At 52.1% G+C, this 16637-nt stretch overlaps 1 protein-coding gene and 1 non-coding gene across 4 annotated transcripts in view; one reads left to right on the plus strand and one right to left on the minus strand.

Moving 5' to 3' along the window:
• Positions 1–16637, minus strand: part of PXN (paxillin) — a 43693-nt gene that overhangs the window by 14306 nt on the left and 12750 nt on the right. The window lies entirely within an intron of this gene.
• On the plus strand, positions 16556–16628 carry TRNAW-CCA (transfer RNA tryptophan (anticodon CCA)). The gene has a single exon. It is a non-coding gene; the product is annotated as a tRNA-Trp (tRNA).

Consider the following 16637-nt stretch of genomic DNA (forward strand, 5'->3'; position numbering starts at 1 on the left):
GGACCTGAACTCGGGTCTCTTGGGCTCCACTCAATAAAAGACAGATGGTTAAGCTTCCTCGTCAAACCTTCTGAGCCAGGGACACCACCAGCCTCTGCACCAAACACCTTCTCCCACCTCACTCATGACCTGACTCCAAGTCTGGCTCATTGGTTTATGGATGGATTCTGGTTTATGATTTAAACAGGCTCTTTTCAACACAGATACATCTGTTGGTCAAAAGGACCAGTCCTGGGGGGTGGAGACAAAAGATCTGTGGAGTCGAGCCAGACCTGAGTTCAGTCCCAGCTCCTCTACACTACCCACAGCCACAGAGCAAATCACTTAGCTCCCCACCTCACAGCACTGGCGTGAGGTTTATATGGGATAGCAGATGCTATAGTACACGGGAAGCTGCAAACACCACATCTCATTTGCTTTGTGAAATTCAGAAAAAGATTTTCCTCCAAGGAGGTCAGGTTGGGTTGCAAAGTGCTGACTTCTCCTAAGTCCTCTATGGGTAGGATCTGGGCAAGACAAGAAAAGGGCAACCTTGAAGAGAAAAGCAAAAGCAAAGTAATAAAGTAACATTCAAAGGGAAACATTTGGGGACTTCCCTGGTGGTCCAGTGGTAGAGAATCCACCTTACAATGCAGGGGACGTGGGTTCGATCCCTGGTCAGAGAACTAAGATCCCACATGCCGCGGGGCAATTAAGCCCGCGTGCCACAACTACTCAGTTCGTGCGCCTCAACTAGAGAGCCCACGTGCCGCAAACTACAGAGCCCACGCGCCCTGGAGTCTGCGCGCCACAACTAGAGAGAGAAAACCCGCATGCCGCAACTAGAGAGAAGCCCGCGCGCCGCAAAGAAAGATCCCGCATGCCTCAACTAAGATCCGACACAGCCAAAAATGAATAAAATAAATAATAAATCTTTTTTAAAACACCCCAAAAACAGAGTGAAACATTTGTGGATGTCAGAGAGCGGAGGCACACCACTGTCCAAACTTGTGTCTGAGTGAGAGTTAGGACACGCACAGCCACCGGTGCTGCGGTGTAGCTTCCTCCTCTCTCTCCATCCTTGGTCTTTGCTCTGTGATAGACAGGACTTGGTGCCACTGTCCCACCAAACCCCTCACACGCGCCTCAGGTGAGAGCCAGGAATACAGGAGGCACGGAGGAGTACTCGCTGGCCTCTACTTTGGATTCCTATGGGTGCCGAGGCCTGCTATCTTCCCACAGGCTGCAAAATGGTGATGGGCCAAAGTCTCCTTGCAAGCTCAGCAAACTCCTCCCCAGCCTGAGTAAACAGAGGTGGCAGATGGAGTCCACTTGCAGTCCACAGCGGGGGCGGGGGTGGGGGGGAGAAGGTCCCCAGTTTTCAGCTAGTTACTGCCTGGTGCCAGCTCTGAATACCCTAGGGGCAGGCTCAGGATTCCTTCTACACATACCCCGAAGAAGGTGTCAGAGAAAATGGTGCCGCTGGAACACACCCTCTCTCCCACATGTTTGGAGGATGGCTTCCATACACACAGAAGCAGTAAGCAGTCAGGGCTCACTCATTCAGCCTAAGGAAGGCCTCAGACTTCCTCAGCATCGCTCCACTAAGCTTCTGGGTCCAGGCCTGAGACCACCAGAACAAGTCAGAGTGACTAGGACCACCCTAGTCACCCTGGGGAAAGAGCTCTCTCTGGGGCTTCCCAGCCCCTTTCTGGAGGAAATCACCCTAGATTCTGCAAGCGTTTTGCCTCTCCAGACCAGTGGATGCAGGCTCTGTCACTTCCATCCAAGAAGAGGGAAAGCCCAGGCCTCTGGGAGTCTATCCAGTGTATGTGTGGAGAGGGAGAGTTCTCCTTTCGAAACTGGGGACGGGGGAGTTAATGCACAGTTTCCAGTCCACCAGAGGCAACCAGCTTGTTGTGCCCTGGCAGCGAAGGGGTGCGGACCGTCCTCCGCTGCCCGCCAGAGGGAGCTATCGGCCCATCGGCTCTCCGCCACGGGGAGTAACCGAAGGTAACCTCGTGCAATCACGGAATTTTAGAGCTGGGGAAGACCCGGGAGCCCCCAGCCGGCCATGGGTGCACCGGGAAAGTTTCAGTGCCAGGGAATGCCTGACTGAGCTGGAGGGACGGTGCAGGCTGTGAGGAGGAGCACAACGGCGCCGGGGGGCCAAGCCTCTGGGCCGTGCCTGCAGCACACATCATTTGAAGGCGTGACTCAAGAGTGACACAAGAGACAGACACATGCCCTAGCTTCCAGTGCCCAGCGGCTGCACCTAAGCAGCCACTCAGAGGGGCTGTGGCTTCCACTGAGAGGCTGCCCAGGGGCAAGCGGGCGGGTGAGCACAGCGCACGGGGCCAGGACGAGGTGAAAGGCCCTTCCCTGGGCCCCAGCAACCACCAGCCGAGCACAATCCTGAGGACGGGAGGTGGTGGGGGGAGCCGCTGGCTCTGCAGCCCTGAGGGGGTTAAGACTCAGGTGTCCAGGCTCTCTGCGCTGGGAGGGAGGAGACTCGGGGGCCGGTCGGGCTGCATTCCAGGGCAAATGCTGCAGCTGCGCCCCTCATATTCCCAGACCAGCTCAAGGCACCCAGGACAGAGGGAGCCCCAGGCGCCCTCCCATCCCCAACATAGGGGATCTCCGCCAGACTGAGGCTTGGGGACCTGGGCTGACCCACAGACACATGGCACCCAATAATAAGTTAAAGAGAGTCAACTAACCACCTCCACCTCCACCCCGAACTGGAGTATATAGACAAGTCAAGCCTCTTTCACAAGCCCGGCTTCCTCCTACCCAAGCCCGGCAACTTCTTAGTATGTGATTAAAGACTATCAAGATCAGAGGCCTAGAGCTGGATGGACGCTAAAGAGAGTGAGATAAAGGGCCATCCAGGATCCCTCAAATGTGGCGGCGGCGGTTGGGGGGGGCACGGTTACAGATTTCATTCTCCCTCCCAGGCTCTGAGGACACGAGATGTTAGAACTCATACAGGGCAATTCTGAGTCACACAAACTCTGCTCTGTGGCCAAGTTGCCCGTCCAGGCTGCTTAACTGCTCTTGTACCTCGGTTTTCTTGTCTGTCCAATGGGAATTCCACCACCTTACTCACAGGAGTAAGGATTACACGAGAGAGTGGATATAAAGTGCCTGCTTTAGCACAGTCCCTGGAATAGAGCACACGCTCAGTAGATGGAGTTCCCTCCCAGAGAGATGGTTAGCCCTGGAGGGGAAGGAGAAAAGCGCTTCAACATCCTGAAGGCAAAGGATGTTGCAATCCTAGATCATCAGTTAGGAGCACCGTCCTGGGGAAAACAAAGTCACCATGGAGAAGCCTGCCCAGCAGATCTTCATGATGGGGCAGGTACATGTGGGGCATCACCCCATCCCAGAGTTCACAGGCTCCCCTGCCACACCAGCGCTAGGCTGATCTAAAAGAGGTAGGGTCCTTTGGCCACCAGGAAGACCCCAGCTTGACGTGCCTTATATTCTTGATACCTAGCCTAGAAGAGGCCCACAATAAGAACAAGACTCAGCTCACCCACCTTTGTTCTGCAGGCCAATGTAACTCAGCTTTCACGGCCCAGGCAGGTGTTTCCTTGGGAGCTGAGAAGCAGAAGGAAGGTGTAGCAAACACTGCCCTGAGAGCTCCAGCACAGCCATAAGGGACTGCCATTGCACAAGGCCTTCCCAGGCCAGGGCCAACTGTCCATTCCCTCCATTTATGGTGAGACCCAGACTCTCACAGAGACAGCAGCAGCTTGGTGAGTCCCTTCCCCACCAGACCTGGAGAAACCCAGCCTTTCAGCTTGCCTACCCTACTGGGTTCAGAACTGTGGGCAAGAGAGGTTTCGGCCCCCCTGCTGACCACCTGCGCAGCCCTGGTGGCCTCAAGTGTCAGAGGAGAAGCTGCCCAGCCTCCTTACAGCTGCCCAAGCTCAGTACATAAGCAGTGAGTGGGGCTCTGCCCTTCCTAAGGAAGGAGCTGTGTAAACAGCAGGACCGGCTCCCCTCTACGGGGATGGTCTCATCTCAGCCCCTTTGCTGAGACTCTTCCAGATTAGGAAGGAGAGCAGGACAAGAAGGCGGGTCTCCCCCTCCCCCAGCCCTGAGCACATGAGCAGTTAGAGCAGAGGTAATCTAATCCAGGGCAGCAGGGCACTTTTACATGGTGAGTAACTCCCCAGGAATGGGGAGCCGGGTATATTTATCCTGATAACTGTCCTGGGAGGAAAGACAGATCTGTGAACAGTAAGGGCCAATCTACAATTTAGGCCAGATCTGCTCTGCACTACCCAGCCCGGGGACCCAGGGCCTGGCCACTGACTAGGAACTCGATCTCCTGAAGGGGCCTCCCCTGCCAATCTGGGTTCTTGCCAACTGACTGCCTCCTCTCCAAGAATGAAGGGGCCCTGTCTATCTTGCTTGATGCCATATCCCCAGCAGGTAGAATGAATGGCTGAATGACAGCGGGACTGTGAGAACGAGGAAGATGGGGAAGGAGCCGTGAACAGAGAAAGTAGCCAGTGCCAGGATGCTGTGATTCCAGGCCCAGCCTGCTGGGTGCCTGTCATCGGGTCGGGCATCTTCTCTAGCTGTAAAACGGGCAGAACCCAATTTGTTCCCATGTCTGATAGCAAGCCCTGAGGAGGAGATAACATAATTTCGGGTGAAATTTACACAGAACCTTTCTGGAGCTCTTCGGAGTTTGTCTAAATCCAAGATATTGCTATTATCTGAATCCCAGACAGCGAACTGCTCTCCCTAAGGGGATGGAGGAGAAACAATCAATACTGTAGTGTCATTTAAATATTTAATAGCCGTGCCTGGAGGTTATGAAGACTCAGCCACCATTCTCCTTCGCTGACTCATGCCTCACTCAACAGGAACTGCCATTTTACTCTCAGCCCTGAAGGAAGTGTGGGCTGGGGGTGACACACAGGAAACCAGGGGAGACGGCCAGGAGTCTTCCAAGATGCTGCTCGGAGAGGTGGGAGGCGGCCCTTTGGAGAAGGCGTTTCTTGACTGGGCTTCCCACATGCCTTAGGAGGGCGGTTTCCTGTCTGCCCTTCCTTGCAGGGGCTGACACAACATGAGTGTGTAGGCAGGTTGGCTCTCTTTACTGGGTGCCTGGCTGGCGCCCAAGGTCACAGAGCACAGGTAACCAGAGACACGAGAGAATAAAGGCAGAAAGGCAACTCCAGAGGTCACGCCGAGCTCCAGGCAGAAGCCCAACTGTGCCAGGCCCCAGCTGCACTGGGCACCCACACAGGACCCCCCAGTGACCAGGCCCTGGGCCACGGCGACTTCCCCATCTGATGGGGCTCCAGCAGGTTAAGCAGCAACAGGTGGGAGAAGCCGCCCAGGTATACTTTGCACACCTCCACCCCCTCCCCAAGACGGGCACAGCAGCAGGTCCAGGCTGACTGGACAGCGGAGTCTCGTTTCTGTTGTAAATAACTCATCTCTGGGTCCAGGATCAGCGGGCCCCACCCTCCCCCAGAGGGCCCAGAACCCCGTGGACGCATTTCATTGGTCAGATTTCATCACCTCTTCGGGTCACCCAGAGACTCTGGACTCTTTTAAGGTCGTGTCTAGGGTCCAACTCCAGGCCCACCCCGCAGTTCCTTCAAAGGGTAAAACGTGGATTTACATACAAGATAGACAGCCTCGAACCCAGGCGGCTCAGGGGCTGGAATTTTTCTCAGCTATTCCAAATCCACCCAATCCATTCCTGCAATCTGGGCTCTTTGTGGCAAGTCGGTCTGTTGTGGAGCAGGGCGGCTCCGGGGGCCTCTCACCCCTGCTAATCATCAACAGAGGTTAGGAGGGGCTTAGAAGTGAGTCATCCGCCCTACAGAGACCCAAACAGAAAGTTCAAAAGTTGGCCTGTTCCAGGAATGAGCTGTAGTCTTTTCCCGATGTTTGTGGATTTCATAGCACTACTTACCCCCTCTTGACCAGTCAAGCTCTGACTAATGAACATGGCTCACGGTGGCCACAGGACAGGTCCGTTCTTCCCCATCTCCGGCAGCTAGGCCATTTCCTGACCGCACTCTCTCTTGCCGGCCTTCCCCGGTTCTCCTATAGCACCTGTGATATCCTGGGGCCCTCTTCCAGCTCCCCACATGTCACTGTCACCAAGTACCATCAGTTCTTCCTTCACGGGGCCTCTCCCCTTTACTTGCCTCCCTTTCTGTCACAGGAAGCCAACAACTTAGACTGGCATCCGAATCCACGCTCGGCCCCTTCTCGAACTCCCTGGCAGCGCCTGCTCTGCGCTCCCCCATTCTAACCCTTGCAGCAGACGCCAGCAGTGTGAACTTGAAACCTCACCCCTTCTGTGCGCGTCCACTAGACCGCTTGCCCTCTGAGGGCAGGAACCTCCTCCCCCCTTGCTAGATCCACAGCACGAATACCCTCATGAGCTTCTCGGACAGTGACTGGACGTTTGCCAAGCAAAAGAGAGTCAGAATACTCAGCCACCATGACCCTCTCTGCCTACAGAACGAGATCGGAACCCCTGGGGTTGGCGTTCTGGTCTTGAGCCTCTCAGAATACAGCCCTGACTGGCCTTTACCTTCTCAGCCCGCCCAATGCAACGTGCCTCGCTGGCCAAGTTGGGCACCCTCTTCCCTTTCCCCAGCAAAGTGCCTTTATTCATAGCACTGAACATGCCTCCCACCCCCTTCATCTACAGGGATATCCACACCCCCAGGGGGAGCGTGGAGGCCAGGGGCACAGGTAAACCCAGGACACCTTCTGAGGATCAAACTGACTCAGAAGCAAGACACTGAAATCACTGCATTAAATTAAAAGGCTACTTTATGGAGTTAGGTGCAAAATGCAAATGAATTGTAAGATAAGAACTGAGGCTTCAGAGAGACCTTTTGCACATGCACATGGGGGCTTAGGTGACATTTAAGCAGCCCCACAAAGCCATCCTGTCCATACCATAGATCTGTCTTCCCATGCGGCGTTGGGAGCTGGGACAATCACACAGCTCTCTCTATACCCCTCCTGGCATCCCAGCCTGCATGGCAGCGTGGCCGAGTGGAAAGAACGGGCCTCCAAGTAGAGAGGGGGACAGGTTCAAATCCACACCACTCACCAGCCTGGGTGGCAATTCTGGGCTTTAGTTACTCAGATAGCTCATAGAGCACAGGGTGAGTAATCAATGAAAAAGTATGCAAAAACCACCAGGGCTGGGGAGAGCCTCCTGGGCCTCCCACTGTGACACAAAGAGACACTCAGTAAAGAAACCCGCATCATCGCATCATTGCCGATTTTCATCTCCCTAAGGATGGGAGGGGGAGGAGGCGGAGCCAGGGACTGCGGCCAGGAATCTTGGGAGCTGTGACAGGTCTGTCACTAACTCGGGCCTCCTTGCTGAGCAAACCACTGACCTCATCCCTCTGTTCCTTGGGTTCAGTCCAAGTCCTCCTCAGAGAACATCAGCTGAGCCCAGAAGCCTCCGACTCACTCCCTAGCAAGGACAGAGGCGACAGCGAGAAGTTACAGGGCTCCAACACCCCCCAGCCCTATGCCAGCTCTGCCACCTGCTGGGAAGTCACTGCTGTCCGAGAGCCCTGTGGCGTTGAACCTGGAATCTTGGCAATAGAAGGAGCTCTCAGTCTCTGACCTCCCAGAGCAAGCCCAGGGCAGAGCAGCCTTTGCTCCTGCCACTGAGGCTCTGAGCCCTGCAGAGTGCCACAAAGGAACCCAAAGACAGGGTCGCGTGACCAGAAAGAAGCTCAGACAGGGGGGCACGGGGAAACGTGCAGGCCTCACAACCCCATTTTATAGATCAGGACAAAGAGGCTCAGAGATGTGTGATGAGTACGCTCTGCAGCCGGGCAGAGTCCCCCACCCCCACGAGGACAGCTCTGCCTGACTGCAGAGCTCACCCATGTTCTTTCCATGACACCCCACTGGGAGAGGAACATCGCTGTCAGCAGCTGTCCCTCATTCTGCCTGTCACCACTCTCCACACTCTCCGTTTCCAAAGCACCAGTCTCCAGAGCCCCTGGAGCAATCCAAGAAGGCTGGCCACTGGGGTGCCCCTCCACCCCAGCCTCTGCTGGGGCCCTTGCTCTGGGCCTCCCTTCTTGTCTTTGCCCCTCAGGCAGGGCCCTGTGCCACAGATGAGCCCCTAGTGGTGGCACGGGGAGCTCCATGTTCTAGGCTAACTCGTTGCCTGGTAGGTCTACTTGCAAGAGTGTTTTCCACTCTGTTGCCCATCCAAACAGCATGATGCAAGATGGGGCTGCCCCAGGCACTGACCTCCGCCCTCTTCTTATCTGCACAGATTGAGGAGCCTGGGCCATTGTTCTGGGGCACAGTGGCTCCCCAGCCTCCACCATAATCAAGCAGAGGTGGCAAGAGAATCATCAGGAGACAGACTGGCAGTCCAGGCTCCACTGAAGGCACCAAACAGCCAAATGAGGGAGGGATAAAGAATCTCTCGCATGATGTACGATCAGTAAGCCTGAGGTGTGCCACCACCTGTCCTAAGCTAAGGATCATAAAGTATGGACATTTCCTATTTATTTGCTTTCGCTGTTTGAAAATAAGCTGAAGTGGGTTCATGACTGTCAGCCCACCCACATGTGTTCCAACATGCTTTCCTGAGGGAGAGAAAGAGCTGGAAGGTGCTCAGAACCCCAGGCAGCACCCTCCAGAAGAAGGATGGGCAGCTCATGATCCTTATCTGTCACGAGTGTCATCTGGAGGGTATGACACTGCAGAACACAGTTGGAACCACTATCTGAGATAGTCAAGAGCAGAGAAGAAGGGGCAGAGGGGGCAAGAAAGAGCCAGGGCCAGTGGCCCCCAGTTGACCCTCAATTACACTTTCACTTCCCTAGAAGTATCTATGCCATCCAGCCCTGGTCTTCCCAGTTTCACAAGTTTGGAAGCCACCTGCTTGGTTTGGGGTAAGACAAAATTCTCCGGCTGCCTGACTGACTGTTGGTACCTCCTGAGTAAGGGAGGAGCCCCAAGTCTTGTCCCAGTCCTTCCCAAGCTCCCCACACAGGCCCTGGTGGGATGGCATCGCTGATCTACAAAGGAGAGATGCCTCCAGCCATTTCCTGAGGAGGTCAAGACAAATTTCTCTGGAAGCCCATATCCTCGCTGACTCTCTGCACTGGGAATTCGGCCTGTTCCTGGACAGGGAGGGAGCAGGTGGAGGCCAGTCCTCACGACTTTGGGTAACAAGAGTCACACTGGGAAACCACAAGAGAAAAAAAGGAGGGAAAGACTTGCCTGAAAGAAAAAGCACCCAGGGACTGTCAGTCTCGCTGGCAGGGCTCACATGTAGGGACATCAAGGTACAGAGGAGGAGGACGGGGTGGGAAGAGAACCAAAATAAGACCCTGTAGTCCGCCAGCTAGAAGCCTAACAGCCCCAGAACTGAAGCAGAGAGCCAAGCAGATGCCAAGCCTTACGGAAGAACCGAACAGGGTGGTCTGTGCCCCAGGCCTCACGTGGCAGAGAAGGTCCCAGGGCTCAGCTTGGCTTGGCATGGCTGGCCTCCCTCCACCATGCCCAGCTGGTTACATCAGGAGATTGGCCGGGGGGGCGGGGGGAGTATCCATCTCAGCCCTACTTTGGGTTTTATTGGATGAGACATCTGGAGCTCTTGGGAATCCAACCCAGCAGAGCCAGGACAGATGGCAAGAGCGGTACCCCCCCAAGCCCCCCCTCACCACAACTAGAGAAAGCCCACGTGCAGCAACGAAGACCCAACACAGCCGTAAATAAATAAATAAATAAATTTTTTTTTTTTTTTTAAAGTGCAAGTCTCCTTATGGGTACCAGAGGAGAAAGCAGGGGAGGGATAAATTTGGAATTTGGGATTAACAGATCCACACTACTATATATAAAAGAGATAAACAAGGACATACTGTACAGCACAGGGAACTATATTCAATATCTTATAATAACCTATAATGGAAAAGAATCTGAAAAAGAAAATATATATAACTGAATCATTTTGCTATACACCTGAAACACTGTAAATCAACTATACTTCAATAAAAAAAAAAACAACTTAAAAAAAAAAAGTGCAAGTCTCTGTCCCCATCCACCCCTCCCTGTTGTACCCCGAACTGTGAGGTCTCCCTCCGTGGGCCCTGTCCCTTGCAGGGAGTCGGGGGCGGGGTTGTGCCTGGCCCCCCCACTCCACTGTCCTACCCCACACGTAGTTGAGGTAGGAGCTGGGACGAGAGGAGTCAAGTCTCACTGGCTGTGAACAAAGACTCCTGTTTCCACGTGAGAGGGACAAACTTCAAAACCTAGGCTCAAAGCGCAGCCATGGCGCTCTGGCCTGGCGTCCAGGTCCTCTGAGGGAAGATCCCAGGGGTGGTGCCACCCTTAGAGCCAAGGGCAGTTCAGTGTGCAGTGGCCGACAGCAGGAAGTGCCAGCAGCCACTGGGGGTGGGGCAGTGGGGCTGAGCCCAGCCGCTCAGGCCCAGGAGCACAGACTCCTGGAGAGGCAGAATTTACAGTTCCTTACTTGCCCACGCCTACCTACCTTTCTGGTGAAATAAGAACCACACATGGCTAAGGGTTGGCCCAGATAATCTTCCAAGAGCTCTTTCAAGTAATGAACTCTGATTCTTCTTCCAGAGGGGATTCTAGAGGCAGCAGGACCCGGGGAGGGGGGGTTAAAGGAGGCAACAGAGAATATGGCAGACGCCACCAGCCCTAGGCCTGCAGGCTGCATCCCACCACACAACTCCCTGGATGTGTTTGTGGGGTTTTTATTGGCCGCGGGATCTTAGTTCCCCGACCAGGGATCGAACCGACCAAGGATCGAACCCATGCCCCCTGGCCCCCTGCAGTGGAGGTCCCTGTTTGTGCTTTTAAAAGAAATTTGAGTTAGTCTTAATAAATTGAGAGATTTCATATGAAAGCCAGATTGTCTGGCTTCCCAGGAGCAGTCAGAAGAGCTAGCAGTACGGGTCTACTTACCTGCAGGGCCACCACTGGCTGTAGCATGAAATCTAACGCCCTTTCTTTTTGGCCCACTCCAACCATTCACAACACCCACCGGCCTCAGCAAGTACGTGAGTTTGCAAGGAAATGCAGTGTGGCTTTTGTAGTTGGAAAACTTCTAAGTCCCAGCTCCGCCACTTGCTGGCACTGCACCTCTTTGAGCTCAGTTCCTACATCTGTAGACTGGGTATGATAACTGCCTCTAACATCATAGGGATGGGGGAATTCCCCAGGACCTGCCTCCCCCTGTCCTTCCATCCCTCTCCCTGGGTGCCGCCTCACCTTTACCCTCGGTGGCCCCGATAATGTCTACAAACACCATGCTGGGCACAGAGGTGACAAAAATACAATGTCTGGGGACTCCCCCGGTGGTCCAGTGGTTAAGACTCCGTGCTTCCACTGCAGGGGCATGGGTTCAATCCCTGGTCAGGGAACTAAGATTCCTCATGCCACACGGCTCGGCCAAAAAAAAAGTGATAAAACAAAACAGTATCTGTCCCCACAGAGCGCTAACTAGTGGGAGACTGTCATAATCTGGGCCAGGGGGAGAGAGCAGAGGTTTTTTCCAGGCACAGGAAGGCACAGAGGCAGAGGTGAGACACAGCCTGGCAGACAGAGGGGGCTGGAGCTCAGAGCACAAGTCCCAGCTTGGGGGAAGAGGAGCGCAGGACCTGCTGTGGAGTCTGGACTTACAAGGGCAAACTGTGGGGGAGGGAACAGCAGGACCAGGCTTGCGTTTTACATCAGTGTGTGCAGGGGAGCCGGGAGGGAGGCGGGGCTTGACCAGAGGCGGCCCAAGAGTCACAATGCTCTAAATAAAACTAGGCGAAATCAAGGAGACCTGGTAATTGAGTGGCTATGAAGACAGAGGAGTACAGGATGCCTCCCACGTTTGTTTCCTAAGGGAGGACGGAACATCCACCAGATGAGATAGGGCAGGTGGGAGGAGAAGCAGGGCCTCGGGGAAGAAGGCGCACAGGAGAGTCAGGGTGACAAGGGCAGTGATCCAGACAGGCAGAGCCACGGGGCTACCCGAGCCCAGGGGCCTTTCTTTTCCCCTGGCCAAGCCACCTCTGAATCTCTCCGGGGCCCAGGAAGCAGAGGTTTGGGGAACGATACAGTGCTGCCACTCCTGGGTGCTCTGGCCCGGGTGTGGGGAAGCTGTAAACTGCATGCAGCCAGCTCCAGAATTCTCAGAGTGCTCACCCCTCTCTCAGCCCACTCCCGCGGTGCCCAAGTCCAGCCCTGAAATACAAATACAAAGCTGCCTCCATCCCCTGACAGCCCCCCTCCGGAAGAGGGGTAAAGTCAAGCGTGTTATCACAGGAACCAGGTCCTTCCTGTCACACAAGCACACAGGCTCACCACTGGGGCCGGCGGGCCCAGGACACAATCTCAGGCCCCAAACTCTTGTGGAAATGCCCTTCAGAACTGGCCCAGGGCTCCACCCCAGCTGAGCCGGGGAAGAATTTGCACCGACAGAGCTCAACACCTGACTGGAGGATAACAGAAGCCCCAGAGGCTGGCCCCACCTCAACTGCCATACCGAGGCCACCCAAAAAGGTCATTCCGCTTGGGAAACAAAGGCTAGCGACTGTCCGTGGCCTTGTCGCTCAGGCTAAGTTTGATGAGTTTGTAAGATCCAGTTGGGACAACACACGGTGCCACAGCAGAGTCCATGAACTTATTAGCACATACACACAAAAGGCCTCCTCCCTCCGGGCCTTTGCACATGCTGTGCCGTCCACTCTCCTATCTTCTTTTCCAGGCTAAATCCTTTCTTATCCCTTGAGACTCATCACAGTTCAGTTTCCTCTTCTGCAACACGAGGATAAAAAGGATCTGTTCTACCTACCTAAATAAATAGGAACGCGTGGTTTCTATGCTGGGGGCGGGGGGGTCTCTTCTGTAAGAGATTTCCAAATCTTATTATGGAAAATAAATATTTTGGAGGGGGCGGGGATTCCAGCTTTTTTATTTTTCCCCTTTTACACAAAACAAAGTAGAAATAATACAGTATTAAAACTGCAAAAGTAGTTAATTGGTAGAACACATATACACAAAAAAATCCAGATAGGAAGACAAGCCTGCTTACAATGAGGAAACACACATAAATTAAGGTAGTTTGGGGACTTCCCTGGCACTCCAGTGGTTACGACTCCATGCTCCCGATGCAGGGGGTACGGGTTCGAGCCCTGGTTGGGGAACTAAGATCCCTCATGCTGCATGGCGTGGCCAAAAAAAAAAGTCAAACATATGCTACATGGGTGACAATGTTTATAGCAACACTGAAAGGGAGAAGACAACAATTATTTAGGGACAGATACACCACAATGTACAGGTTTTACAGCATCTTCTGTAAGAGATTCCCAAAATCTTACTATGGAAATCCTTATGATTTATATAAAGGATGAAAGTGTGGGGCTTTTCTAAATGTCAAGACTCCAGTTAAAATAAACACACATCAAAGAGTCAGCTTAGGGTACCATTTCCTCCAGGAAGCCCTCCCTGACCACATTCCTGGCACAGGGTTCCAGGTCCCTTTCCTTTGAGTTCCCAAAGCACCATGCACATCCCCTGTGAGAGCACATATCAAACCAGTAGGAACTGTCTGCCTGAGTGCCTCTGTCCCACCAGCCTGTGACAGCTCATTAAGGGCAGGGAGTCTGTCTCCATCCATCTTTACCTCCTTGCATCGATCAGAGCCCAGCCCCACCAAGCCCATCTGTTGCCGAGACCTGCTCACCACTGCAGTCCACGCCACTCCGGGCTTCCGTGAGCGCTCAATACATGCCAAGCACCATGTGGGCGAGCAACACATAAGCACAGGGCCCAAGCCCTCCCTCCTCCTCTATCCCAGGAAATTTCCCTCTACTGCGATCTAGTTACCTCCCCAACCGGCACCACTCCTGCCCTTTAAAGAAAAAAAAAAAAAAATCAAAGGAACACTGCACAAGACTTTGTGGCCTGAGCAGAGCAGCCCCTGGTGGGTACTTAAGGTTTCAACTCACTGTGTGGCCTGTCTGGCTTCCTCTGTGGGTGGGGGAGGGCAGGACAGGGAAGGGGGCTGGCTCACAAGAGTGAGGCAGCTGGCGGGAATCTGGTACCCGGGCAGCCAGGCCCTGGGGCTGGTGGCACTTTCACTTGGCACTGGAGGGGGAGGAGGAGGGCAAGGAGGAACAGGGAGAAATGCAGCCCCAGCATCCTGTGGATCGGATCCTGTCACACCTCTCCCTGTGGGGCAGAGGAGCAGGAGATGGGAGCTGGAATGTGTGGATTTTCTGAACCTTGGACCACTGGAATGTGTTAGCAACACCAGCCATGGGGCTCTGTAGTTGGAGCAGCTGGTAGCATCATTGATTATCACCACCGAGCCACAGATGAGACAGCCAAAAAGCACGCATGGATTAGCGATGCAGAGGGAAGCTCCACAGGCAGGGGAAACTCGCCAGGAAAAGAAAGAGGACGACACGTTTTTGGATGAGAAACTGAAAGAGAGAGGAAGGGAAAAAAATAATGTTTTGCAAACATTTTTGTTAATTTCTTTAGACTTAAAAAAAGCCCTTTTTACAAAGGAACAAAGAGCTCCAGAAATAGTAAATTTGTGGGTAAATGTAAAAGCCTAGCAACATAGTGTGGGTTTTATAATATAAGTAGAAGTAAGATTTATGACAACAATAACACAAAAGACGGGAGGGGAGAATGGAAATATCTATACCGTTGTAAGGTTCTTACATTATATGTGAAGTGGTTTATGATTTGAAGGTAGACTGTGTTAAGTTAAACCTGTAAACCATACAGCAACCGTGAAAAGAAAATAAACCAATGAAGTATAGCCAAATAAGCCAACAGTGGAGATAAAATGGAATCTTAAAAGATACACCATGAATCCAAAAGAAGGCAGGAAAAGAAGAAAGAATAAAGAACAAATGGTAGAAACAGAAAACAAGTGGCAAGATGGTAAACTTACACCCAATTGTGTTGATAATTACTTTAAATGTTAGAAGGTCTATACACTTCAATTAAAAGGTAGAGATTGTCAGACTGGATAAAAATGCAAGATTCAAAATAAGCTGTCTATGAAAAACACTTTAAATATAAAGACACAGATAAACAGTTCCTACCAGTTTGATACGTATAAAACAATGGAGAAAAATATACCACACTCACACTAATATCAAGAAAGCTGGAGTGGTTCTGTGAAAATCACATGATGTGGACTTCCAGACAGGAATATTATTAGAGATAAAGAAAGACACTTCATAATGATAAAAAGTCAATTCGTCATGAACATGTAATAGTCCTAAACACATACACATCCAATAACTGAGCTTCAAACCAGATAAAGCCAAAATCGACAGAAATGATAGGAAAGAAAGACAAATCCACAATTGTAGCTGGAGAGTTCAACTCTCTAATTGACAAGGGTCAGTAATTGAGAAAAAAAAAACTTTCAAAAGGAAGCCGAAGGAAGATATAAGCAAATAACCCGAAAGTTGTAGAGCAGCAGGACAGAGAACCCACAGAGGGCTGAAGCAGAAGTGGCTGGGGGACACCAAGGAGCAGGAAAGGCTCCCCTCTTTTTGCTGGGCCCACAGACCTCGCCCAGAGCGGAGGGAGACACACCAACTGACACTATATTCCCAGTGGTTTTCACTCCCTGACAAATCTGGGTGGGAGGGCAGTGTTCACACCCGCCATGCATCTGTTTGACCGTTTCCTCAATCACTACACTCCCGAGTACACTGTGATACACACACACACGAAATACACACATGCACACACACCAGCCTGTCCCCCTCGCCTCCTTCCTCCCCAGTGGCATCTGTGAGTGGGAATCAGAACAGTCTACAGGAATCAAAGGGGGCTGTATGGGACAGTGGCTTACAGCAGTCTCTGGATTCCAACCCCAGCTCGGCCACTTACCAGCGATTCACTTCAGGCAAGTCACTTACCCTCTTCGTGCTTTAGCATCTGCATCTACAAGAATACCTACTTCAAAGGGTTGTTGTGAGGAAAAAAAAATATGGTAACGCAAGTCAGGCACTTAGATCTGTGCCCGGCACAGGGTAAATGTTATATTAATGCTGGTAACTAGTATCCCAATTATGTAAATACATATGCACTGAAAAGATTATACAGAAATGCATAAAAACAGTTATTGTGGTTATCTCTGGACGATTATCTCCCTGAGTTTTCATTATTTCCTCCTTTGTGCATCTCTGTACTTTTTAAGTTTTTCTACAATGAATGTGTATAATACTGATAATCAGTATTAAAAAAAAGTTAAATATTAAAAGGAACATGAATATAATTAGTCCTTTTCATAGGTATTTACAACAATATAGTAAAATAAACTTTAAGAACAATGAGGAAAACTACTATACATAAAATAGATAAGCACAAGGATTTACTGTGTAGCACAGGGAATTAAACCCAAAATCTTGTAATAACCTATACTGGAATATAATCTGCAAAAGAAACCCCAAAGAACAAAAAACTGAATCACTATGCTGTACACCTGAAACTAACACAATATTGTAAATAAACTTGAATTAAAAAAAGAGAGGAAGGGATTTCCCTGGTGGTCCAGTGGTTAAGACTCCATGCTCCCAATGCAGGGGACCCAGGTTCGATCCCTGGTCAGGGAACTAGATCCC

The sequence above is a fragment of the Eschrichtius robustus genome, chromosome 14 (genome assembly GCF_028021215.1).
Source record: "Eschrichtius robustus isolate mEscRob2 chromosome 14, mEscRob2.pri, whole genome shotgun sequence".
NCBI classification, from domain to species: domain Eukaryota; kingdom Metazoa; phylum Chordata; class Mammalia; order Artiodactyla; family Eschrichtiidae; genus Eschrichtius; species Eschrichtius robustus.